The sequence below is a fragment of the Herpailurus yagouaroundi genome, unplaced genomic scaffold (assembly GCF_014898765.1).
Source record: "Herpailurus yagouaroundi ecotype Mexico unplaced genomic scaffold, PumYag 100, whole genome shotgun sequence".
Taxonomy (NCBI): domain Eukaryota; kingdom Metazoa; phylum Chordata; class Mammalia; order Carnivora; family Felidae; genus Herpailurus; species Herpailurus yagouaroundi.
Genome location: NW_024412391.1, coordinates 83,244,193 through 83,255,977, shown reverse-complemented (window position 1 = coordinate 83,255,977; position 11,785 = coordinate 83,244,193). Strand labels below are relative to the sequence as shown.

The 11,785-nt window shown below is 40.8% G+C and overlaps 2 pseudogenes; one reads left to right on the top strand and one right to left on the bottom strand.

The window, feature by feature from the left end:
* The first annotated feature begins 4,678 nt into the window (after positions 1–4,678).
* LOC121028877 (60S ribosomal protein L9-like) lies at positions 4,679–5,364 on the top strand (annotated as a pseudogene).
* Positions 5,365–9,676: 4,312 nt separating this feature from the next.
* LOC121028876 (heterogeneous nuclear ribonucleoprotein A1-like) lies at positions 9,677–11,396 on the bottom strand (annotated as a pseudogene).
* Positions 11,397–11,785: the final 389 nt, after the last annotated feature.

The following is an 11,785-nucleotide window of genomic DNA, read 5'->3' as shown; positions in this document are numbered from 1 at the left end:
TTTTCTAAAACATGAGAAATGGCCATGGTTATGTTTTAAAATTTTGAGTAAATATGGTCTTTGATAAAAGAGAGAATAAAAAATCATGTTAAAATTTTGTTAAACAGCTAAAAGATCAACTAAAGGAGGACACAGCAGGGCAGATCAAGGGGGTGCAGGATAGATCTTGAAGCACGAGGGAGCACGAGAAGGAATACATGAGAAATGGGAGTGAGAGGCAGGCTTCCCTCCAAACCTGAAGCCATTTGGAAGAGTAAAAAGACGATCAGGAGACCAGAAAAACTCTTAGCTGATCACTAAACAATGTTTGAGCACCTACTATATGTGAATCACTATGCTGGATATCGTAGGAGAGAGAGCTATGAACAAGACAGGGTCTCTGTCCTCCAATTGCATTAAAACATGCCCTTCAGAGGACACCAACTCTGTAGCAATTGTGTCACCCCCAGGGACAGAATCTTACAAGCACGATGCCAGTACTCTTCAAAGAATCCTCTGCTGACCAAGCAAATCAGGAATATCAGAGCTGATTAGGAAAATGGCAGATTCCCAGACCTCTCTATTCCTGATGAATCAGAGTGTCTGGGGCCCAGGGCCAAAGGCCCTGGCTTTTAATCAAGCACTTTGAGTGATTCTTATGCACAATTTAAAATGTTAGAACTCCCACCGCTTTGTAGTAGGTACCAAATGAATTATAAGAGAAATTGCTTTTGGCTGGAGGGTGGGGATAGATAGTTTCATGGAGGAAATTTTGAACCAGGGCTTTGGCTGGATTTTGCTACCTGTGGCAAAGGGGAGGCAGTATTCCAAGAGCAATGACTGGCTTGGTCCAAGGCACTGAAGTGCATGGGGGGGGGGGGGGCCAGTGACTGTAGCCCAGGGAAGAACTGGCAGTTCTGAGGCTTCGGGCAGACTCACTTGCAGACCAACCAGGTGATGTGTTTTCCTTTTACACGGCTGTCCTGCCTTCTCTCAGGCTTTCTCTTCCATGCACAACCAGGTTGACGTTTGAGAAGAATTTCACCATGGAAAGCTGCTTTTGCTTTGTGCTCACTTGTCACTGAGTGAAGTAAGCTCAGCGGCTTTCTGCCTTCTGTCAAGTCAGCTGTTCTCTGAATTCAAGCAGAAGTATGAGAATTTGTTGCCACTCAGGCTGGAATTTTGCCATCCTTAACCACTTGAGATACTGTGAGCTGGCTATATTTCCACATGGAAGACAGTGCACTCAATGCTACTGTCACCTAGGGTAGGTTAGGACAGTTAGCACTGAAACCAGGCCAGCACTTTGGCATGCCCAGATGGGTTTGCCATCTTGGGCAGCCTCTGGGGTGGATGAGTGTGGCAAGCAGCAGGAGATGAGATGTTACTAAATAGCATAAATGCCTTGACCAACTGTTGAGTCTGCACGACCAACTGTTGAGTCTGCACGTGGGTTGGTACCTCCCTAACTTGACCCCCTGGAAGTTGTCAATCAACTGAACAACAAGCATTTAATGACTGATCCTGCTGTTGACTCAGCGTTCCGTGCCTCCACGCCTTTCTTGATTCCTAGCTGATGCTATTTGAGGGTTATAAGGGATGAGACCTTGGTGCTCATCTCCCCATGAAGCCTGGGGCCCAGGCTCACCATTCTGCAACCTCACCACTACAGCCCTGCCTCCCTTCTGGCCCCCCACCATTGTGGTATAGCAGAAAAACATGATGAGCTGGGAGTACCATATGGACACAGTGCAACAGGCAGGGAGATGTGCTGCCAAGGGAGCATGTCCCTCCCAGGAAGGACTTGTGGTCCCAGCCCTGGGAGTAGTGTCCGCAGACAGTTGTCAGTCATCAGCCCTTTGGGGTCTCCCCCAGGGCCACGTCCACATCTAATGACTGACCGAGGCAGGTGCATACAAGCTTGGCCATTTGGCCCAGTGCTGGACAACACAGATGTGCTTCCCAGTCCTACTTCTGGTCCCTTCCTTCCACAGATGCTGATCCTAAAGGTATTCCCTAATAAACAACCACAACCTTAATCCATTTCGCAGTCTGCTTCCCAGAGAACCCTACTTCCAATGCATGAATTTGAATTTCAACTAATTAGGAGCGCTGTAATCTTGAGAAAGCAATAACTTATTTTCTGTTAGACTTAACTTCCATCTCTGCAAAATGGGAATAATAAATCATTTCTTCATTGGATCATTGTGAATTCACTTAGTTTAATATGGTGCAGAGTAATTACTCATAAATATTAGATGTCATAATAATCTTGGGTGAGATATATAACGTCTATGAGTCTTAGATCCTTTATCTAAAAATGAGAGTAATACCACTTACATTCAGGATTTTGGTAAGGAATGTATGTCACAACGTGTGTGTGTGTATTAGGTAGTCAACAGATGCCACCCTCCCCCCAACCTCCTATCATTTTCCCTTTAAAATATCAAAAGTACCCTTATATAGTGAATTTTAAAAATAATTCATGTTTATTTTCTTTCCCTTTATTGGTTACCCTTTATCAGAGTATAGGGTGGTTGTATTTGGAGGAGGAAAACTGAATGCAAAGCAGAAAGGTGAGGCTAGGATAGCCCTGGTTTTGTGTCTCTCTTCTCTTCCATCACAGTTCAAAGGCCAACTCTTCCAGGAAGCTCACCCTGACTGACTCAACACATTCTGCAAAGCCCACATACAAACTTTAACTCCCTTCTTCTTTCTACTTTTGTAATCCTTATTATGATATATTCCTTATTGTGATATATTATGTTAATATTGTCTCTGAGAAGTGGGGATAATATCTGTTTTTCAAAGGGAGTGCACTGGGCCGAATGCTGCTTAGTTCCCTGGGAGTGTTCTGGTTACTACACTAGTTCATAGTGATGGACTCTTACAGCAATGCTGAGTCCTCCTAGAAGCCTTGTGAGATGCTCCAGGAGTTCCTGCTGAGTTCACAAGGAATATGAGAGCCAGATGGGGTCTTCTGAGGTGCTGTGGTCCCTCCTCCTAGTCATGAGGGAACTTTGTTTTGATCATCTCTTTAAATGATGACATTTTAAGGCTCGTGTGAAATTTGGGTAGCCCCATCTTTATTGCATCTTCTCTGTTTTATAACTTGATACTCTTTTGTTTTGTTTCTGCTTTAAAGCTTGTTCAGTTGTAGGAACATTGTCTTACACTGACGCCTACTGGGCAGGTGGGAAATAACGGGTAACTGCAGCACTGGTGTCTAGAAACTGAAATTTTGTTTTCCTTATTGCATCGATCTTTAAGAAGCATCTTTCTTACAACTATCCTAGTTTTGAGCTTCCATTTCCCACTTCTGCTACTAAATGTAAAGGTCCATATTAGATTTTAAGTTTCTTAGGTTATGACGATTTCATCCAGTTAAAATGTTAAAAGCCCAAAAATACCTTTAATCAATGTCATTCCATAGATATATTTACCATTTCATGGTGAACAATAATCACACTCATTAGATGTGACCTTAATGTTGCAAGCATTGCAGCTGTGAAAAGCTGATGTCAAGTGGGACCAATGCAGAGTATGGACATTCTTCCTCCTAGATTCCCCATTGGTGGCAGCAGTGAGGCACCCTCTAATCTGGATCAAAACACTCCACATTTAAGATACACAACAGATGAATATAGGGGAAGGGAAGGAAAAATAAGATAAAATCAGAGAGGGAGGCAAATGATAAGACTCTTAAATACAGAGAACAAACTCAGGGTTGCTGGCGGGGTGTTGGGTTGGGGGGGGATGGGCTAAATGGGTGATGGGCATTAAGGAGGACACTTGTTGGGATGAACACTGGGTGTTATATGTAAGTGATGAATCACTAAATTCTACTCTTGAAACCATTATTACACTATATGTTAACTAATTTAGATTTAAATAAAATTTAAAAAAATAAACAAACAAAAACAAAAGCACTCCACGATGGCGGTAAGAACCATCCACGATGAATGTGGTAAATTCTTTCCTTGAAGGTTTCTCCAGGGATCAGGACCCTAGTAAAAATTCATCCAAGTGTTTCATCATCCTCATGTTACAAAACCATCTCTCTCCTGCTTTTATCTAAAAGTTTCTTTTGTTTGTTCTCCTAAGGTTTGCAAATGATTAATCAAATTCTATTCATAAACGCTTTACAAAATATACCAGTAGGTTATATTCTCATAATTATCTCCTTACCAACCCCTTTGTTGGTACAGAGTGAGCACTTAACTGGTATCAAATGTGGTATGACAAAGTAGTAAAGAGCTTTAGAATCAGGCTGTGGTGTTACACACACACACACACACACACACACACACACACACACACACATAAATATAAGATATAAAATATTTAAAATATATATTATTTTTTTTAATGTTTATTTTTGAGACAGAGAGAGACAAAGCATGAGCAGGGGAGGGGCAGAGAGAGAGGGAGACACAGAATCTGAAGCAGGCTCCAGGTTTCAAGCTGTCAGCACAGAGCCCAATGAACCATGATATCATGACCTGAGCTGAAGTCAGACGCTTAACCGACTGAGCCACCCAGGAACCCCAAAAATATATACATATTTTTAACTAGGCTCTATGCCCAGTGTGGGACTTGAACTCATGACCCTAAGATCAAGAGTCACGTGCTGTCCTGACTGAGCCACCCCCAAACCTTTTTCACTGTACTTTTTCTTTTGTTGATAATGTAATCACTTTGCCGCATCTACTGCGAGAATGAAGACTACTCTCGGCAATCAGACTGTCGACATTGCAGAAAATGTTGACATCACTCTAAAGGGATGCACTGTTACTGTGAAGGGCCCCAAAGGAACCCTGCGAAGGAACCTCAGTCACCTCAATGTAGAACTCAGTCTGCTTGGAGATAAAAAGAAGAGGCTCTGCGTTGACAAATGATGGGGAAATAGAAAAGAACTGGCAACTGTGTGCACCATCCATAGTCACGTACAGAGCATGATGAAGGGTGTTACCCTGGGCTTCCAGTACAAGATGGGGTCTGTGTATGCTCACTTCCCCATCAGTGTTGTTCTTCAGGAATGGTTCTCTTGTTGAAATCTGAAATTCCTTCGGTGAAAAATATATCCATAGGGTTCAGATGAGGCCAGGTGTTGCTTGTCCAGTATCTTGAGCCCAGAAAGATGAGTTAATGCTTGAAGGGAATGACGTTGAACTTGAATGAAACCCAGTTGCTTGATTCAGGCATGCCACAACAGTTAAAAAGAAAGATATCAGAAAATTTGGGGATGGTATCTGTGTTTCTGAAAAAGGAACAGTTCAGCAGACTGATGAATAAGATCTAAGTTGTCCAGCTACAGAAACAGCAAGAAGGCAGATGATTTTTCAGACTTACTTGTGATATTTTGAAGATGCAATAAGGAGTGCCTGGGTGGCTCAGTCGGTGGAGTGACCGACTCTTAATTTTGGCTCAGGTCTTGGTCTCACGGTTGGTAAGTCTGAGCCCATTGGGTTCTACATTGACAGCATGGAGCTTGCTTGGGATTTTCTCTTTCCCTGTCTCTCTGCCCCTCCCCCCCCTCTCAAAATAGATAAACTTAAAAAAAGATACAATAAAAGCTGTATTAGTTTGGGGGAAAATAATATAATCATTAAAAGTACTTTCTAGTGAGTTCTGTCGGTTTTCTCGTGTTGTATGTATACGTGTGTGTGTATGTATATGTATGTATGTGTGTGTATATATGTGCATTTATACATGTAATAGACTATTATTCAGCCTTAAAAAATAAGGAACCTCTGCCATTTTTGATGACAACATGGATAAACTTGGAGGGTATGATGCCAAATGAAATAAGCCAGTGAGAAAAAGACAAATACTGCATGGGATCACTTATATATGGGATTTCAAAAAAAAGACAAAGAAGTTAGACTCATGGAAGCAGAGAATAGAATAATGGTTTCCAGGAGCTTGGAGACTGGGGAAATGAGATATTGGTCAAAGGTTACCAACTTTTAGTTATAAGATGAATGACTTCTGAGGATCTACTCTATAGCATAGTGACTATAGTTAATAATGCTGTATTGTATACTTGAAATTTGCTAAGATTTGCTAAGAGAGTAGATCTTAAGTGCTCTAAACACACACACATACAAAGTATAACTATATGAGGGATGGTTGTGTTAATTAGCTTGACTGTGGCAAACATTTCACAATGTGTACATGTATCAGATCATCATGTTGTACACTATATATATATATATTTATTTATTTATTATACTTCAGTAGAACTGAAAAGGTGAAGAGAGGAAGACAGCATCCAGGTTCTAAGCCTGATAGCATTCATTAACACATGTCTGGGAACAAATAGATCCTGGTATCATCTGGGGTTTAGAGGAGCCCTTGAGAGATTGACACCAGGTATACTTGGAAGGTGCCTGGAGCAGAGGGGACATACAAGTTCAGAGAGAGGAGAGGGAATGGATTTGTGACCCTGAGAGACAGATTTGGAGGCTCCTCCCCCTTCCTAACTGTGGATCTCGGGCAGTTACGTTGCTTCTCTTTGCTTCAGTTTCTTCATCTGTACATGGGGATAGCAATACCACTTTGTATAGTTCTTGTGATAAATTAATAACACAGTGCTTGGCACACAGTAGGTGCCAAATTATTTCTATTTTGTTTCAAAAAGCATACCATTTGCTCTGGCCCTGTATACAGTCTGCATATCCTCTTAGTAACACTTCTTTCATGTGATAGATGCCATTTCTGGAAATCCTTAGGGCTCAAACCTTCCTCTGTTCATGTTTTCTGGTTGTCACAAATGATCTCTGTCTTTCTCTCAAACTTCTCAGACACCCTTTGGCCCTCACAATGTTTGCTTCAGACTTTAAAAAATGGTCTCAGATTTATTTGTTTAACAAATATTTTTGGGGCTCCTACAATGTGCCAGCACTAGGGGTAGAGCAGTGAGTAAAACATATGAAAACTCTTGTCCTTATAGAGCTTTTACTCCAGGAGAGGAGGATGGAAAGGCAAGTAGAGCATATGAGTTGTCAGGTGATCAAAAATTGCTAAGTAAAAAAAAGAAGGGCAAGAAAAGAGATAGGGACTCGTGTGTGTGTGTGTGTGTGTGTTGGGGGGAGATGGGTTTTCATTGCTCATAGAACTATATGGGGGACAAGGAGCTCTGGGCTTCTTGTGCTGACAGAAAAAAAAGGAGTTATAAGTATTCTGGGGTTGGTCTTGATTGTCTCGAGGAAGATAATGGTGTGAAATGGGAGGGTTGGGGAGTTGGTGTGTTGGGCTCTTGCCAGAAGTATTAACAGTCCCCTCTTGGTTCCTGCCAAAGGCAATGTGGAAGAGAATGTGGGGAGAACTTTCTTGATCTTATCTGGAGCTTGGAACCAGTTGGTGGGCTTCCCTTTTGATTCCCTCTGTCAGGCAGTGGGGATTTTGTAAATGTTGATTGACTTCTTGGGACTCAGTCACTGACAAGCATTTGAAGAGAGAGGGAGAGGGAGAGAGAGAGAAGAGAAGCAGAAGGAACCTCAGATGTTACCTTCAAGGAGCCTATCCTGTTCCTTTGGAACACAAGAGATTAGTAGAGAATCTGATATAGTCCTTCAGAGGATGACTTCCTAGTCCTCTTCCTAGAGCAGCTATCCTAAGGTATGATACCAAGAAATATTGGTAAGAAAATATTTAGCAAACATGGCAGAGTGGAGGGGGCATTGGCTGGGAGAGAATCTGTGTTCTCCTGTAGGCTGCCTGACTCTTGGGCTGCTGCACTACCCCTCCAAATCTGTTTCTTTTTTTTTCTTCTCTATAATGAGGAGGCTGGCCTCTAACATCCATTACCAATACAGAATTCCATGACTGTAAGAAGAAGTTGGAATTTTATCTCTGTTGTTGGAGTTTTCAGTAGAAAATAGAGGGCTTTAGAGCATAGATAAGAGTTTTCATTTATTTTTTCTTTTCAGTTGATTTTGGAAGAAAGGGCCTCAGGAAAGGAAGAGTTGGCTTTTGTTTTTGGTTTAGAGGTAGATTACATTTCTTGGATCTTAGCCAAACATAACAGAGTGGATCTTTCAAAGAGTGAGAAAAAATTGGCAGAATTGCTGCCTTGATGAAGAAAGCTTTTCCACTCAGTTTTCTGGAGGAGGGAGAGAAAAATCCTGGGAAACCAACTTAAATGCCCCCATTGGGAAGATGCCTAGTCCCTCTACATTGAATTAGATGCCCTCTCCTCTGTTTTCACAGAAAAGTAAGGAACAAGTTGGAGCCAAGGGATAGCAAAAAGGGAAATGACCCCACAGAAGAGTGACAGTGCATATAAGATGAACATTTAGGACGTGTGTGATTAATGAACAAATAAATGAAAGAATGAAAGCAAGTTAAGACCAACCAATAGGTAAGAGAAAATGGGGAAATCAGAAAACTTGACTAAATGTGGTTTATGAGAATTTAGAAAAGGAGTTATCCCCAGGACCCAACATAGCTTCACCAAGGACTGGTCTTGCCAGTAATCTCACTGGTAGGTCTTTAGACTTGTAGGTTGGAGGATGGCTGTGGACAGAATCTATGTCAATTTCAGAAAAAATCAGTTAAAGTCCCCCTTGTTTGTTTGTATTGCTTGAGATGGTGAAATGCAGACTCGATCATACTGTTAGGTTAATTTCAGCTGGTAGAAATAACTTTATTCAAATAGTGTTGATTATGCCATTTTTCTTCCTGGAATGAGGTATCAAGTTGGGCCCGACTATTCAACTTTTTTTTTTTAATGACTTATTTTGAAATAATTATAAATTCACAAGAAGTTATAAAAAATGTATAGAAGCATGTATGTTTCATTCTGTTTCTTTCATTGATAACATTTTGTATAGCTATAGTATGGTATCACAAACAGAAAATTGGTGTTGGTACAATCCACAGAGTTTATTCATATTTTACCCAGTGTTACATGTGAGTGTCTTTATGTGTGTGTCTGTGTGTATGTGTAGACTGTGCAACTTTATTACATGTATAATTACATGTATAAGTTAAATGTATAACATTTTCATACAGGTTTTTGAGCATAAGTTTTAATTTCTGTGGGATATATGCCCAAGGATGCACCTGTTAGGCTATAGGATAATTATATGTTTAGTTTTAACAATTTAGCAAATTATGGGGAACCTGAGTGGTTCAGTCAGTTGAGTGTCCAACTCTTGATTTTGGTTTGGGTCATGATCTCATGGTTGTGGGATCAAGCCTCATGTTGGGATCCATGCTGAGTAGGGAGCCTGCTTGGGGTTCTCTCTCTTTCTCCCTTAGCCCCTCTCCCCTGCTCACATGAGCTCTCTCTCTAAAATAACTATAATAAAAAAAGAAATTTAACAAATTACTATCCAAAGTAGCTGTACCATTTTACATTCCCATCAGCAATGCATGATTGGCCTGGCTTCTAGGATTTAGTATTATTACTATTTTTAATTTTAGCCATTCTGATATGTGTATAATAATACTTCACTGAGGTGTTTTTTTTTTTTTGTTTTTTTGTTTTTTTGGGTTTTTTTTGCTGAGGTTTTAATTTGCATTTTCCTAATGGCTAAGATGTTGAACATCTTTTCATATGTGTATTTACTTGCTCTCTGTATATACTTTTCAGTTAGATTTTTGTTCATGTCTTTGTGCATTTTCTAATTGGATCGAATTGGATTATTTGTTTCTTATTGTTGAATTTTGGGACTTCTTTTTTTTTCAAGAGAATATTAAATCATTTATTGATTACACATGATAATGGACGATACACAAGCTTTAATCCCATCTATAATTTTATCTGATACCATAATTCAATTTAGATATATTGCATAGGATGTGCCAACAATCATATTAATAACCAAATAAACTCCAGGACTTTGCTTGGGTGACCCTTTTAATGCTGAACTCGAGGTCACAACACATTAACTATCAGTTCAACCACACCAACGTTTGTGGAGACAATGGCTTCTGTGCCCAAGCAGGTTGCAAATAAATTTCAAATGGAACCTGGCATCACCCTGATGGAATTCTAACTTCACACTGTTGGGGTAGTTTACCAAGATGGCTTCAGAGTAGACTAACTTTACACAGCACATTTTAAAAAAGACACATTTATTCAGCGTCATGATCAGACTATTACATTTAGTAATCAACAGCATGGGTGCAAAAAAAAAATCTACATTAAAACCCTTTGTTGGAATGCTTTACACTTTGCACAGAACAGAAACTAAAATAACCTGTTATACAATTAGTCACAAATACAGTCCTCGAGTTTTTTGCCCATACACATGAGTATTGTCTAACACATGTCTTCTTTGTAGCAGCTAGGCCCTGCCACCACTGTGCTTGGCTGAGTTCACAAATCTGTTGTAACCTGTAGCTTTCCTGTCACTTCTCTGGCTCTCCTCTCCTGCTAAGCTTTGTTTCCTGGCAGTAATTAAAACCTTCTGCCACCGCCATAGCTACTGCTGCTGCTGGAACCGCCATAGCCGCCTTGGTTTCGTGGTTTGACAAAGTATTGGCCTCCACCACCATAGGGGCCAGAGCTTCTGCCTCCAAAACTTCCTCCTTTCATGGGTCCAAAATTTGAAGATTGATTGTTGTAATTGCCAAAATCATTATAGCTTCCACCACCTCTAAAGTTGCTTCCATCATTACCAAATCCGTTATAGCCATCCCCACTGCCACCGTATCCACCACCACCTCGACTGCCACCAAAGCCACCTCGCTCACTGAAGTTTCCTCCACAGCCAAAGTTGTCATTCCCACCAAAACCACCTCCACGACCACCACCGAAGTTCCCAGAACCACTTCGACCTCTTTGGCTGGAAGAAGCACTAGCCATCTCTTGCTTAGATAAAGCTTTCCTTACTTCACAGTTGTGGCCATTCACAGTATGGTATTTTTGAATGACAATCTTGTCTATAGAGTCATGGTCGTCAAATGTTACAAAGGCAAAGCCTCTCTTTTTGCCATTGCCTCGGTCTGTCATGATTTCAATCACTTCAATTTCCCCATATTGTTCAAAATAATCTCTTAGATGATGTTCTTCAGTGTCTTCTTTAATGCCACCGACAAAAATCTTTTTCACAGTTAAGTGGGCACCAGGTCTTTGAGAATCTTCTCTCGAGACAGCCCTCTTTGGTTCTACAACTCTTCCATCCTCCTTGTGTGGCCTTGCATTCATAGCTGCATCCACCTCTTCCACAGTGGCATAGGTGACAAACCCAAAGCCTCTGGAGTGCTTGGTGTTTGGATCTCTCATTACCACACAGTCCGTAAGCGTTCCCCACTTACGGGGAAGTTCAAAATGGCTCCTCAGACTCTCATCGTTGTTTCAAAGCTCAAACCTCCGATGAAAGCTTCCGCAGCTCTTCAGGCTCTTTGGGAGACTCTGACTTAGACATGACGGCAGTGGGAGGGGAGACTTTCACGATGCTTACTCAGCGACATCCACGGGTGGAAAGGAGTAATCTCGAGACTTCTTTATACATTCTAGAAACAAGTCCTTTATCAGACACCTGATTTGCAAATATTTTCTCCCAGTGTATAATTGATCTTTGTAATCCTCTTAACAGTGTCGTTTACAGAGCAGAAGTTTTACATTTTGATGAGGTGCAATTTATCAAGTTTTCCTTTAGTGGATCATGCTTTTGGTGTCGAATCTAAAATTTCTTCACCTAATCATGAAGATGTTCTCCCATTTAATCTGTAAAAGTTTTATCATTTTATGTTTTACATCTATGTCCATAACCCACTATAGGTTAATATGTTCAACTTAAAATTTTTTTGTAATATTTATTTTTGAGAGAGAGAGAGAGAGAGAGAGAGA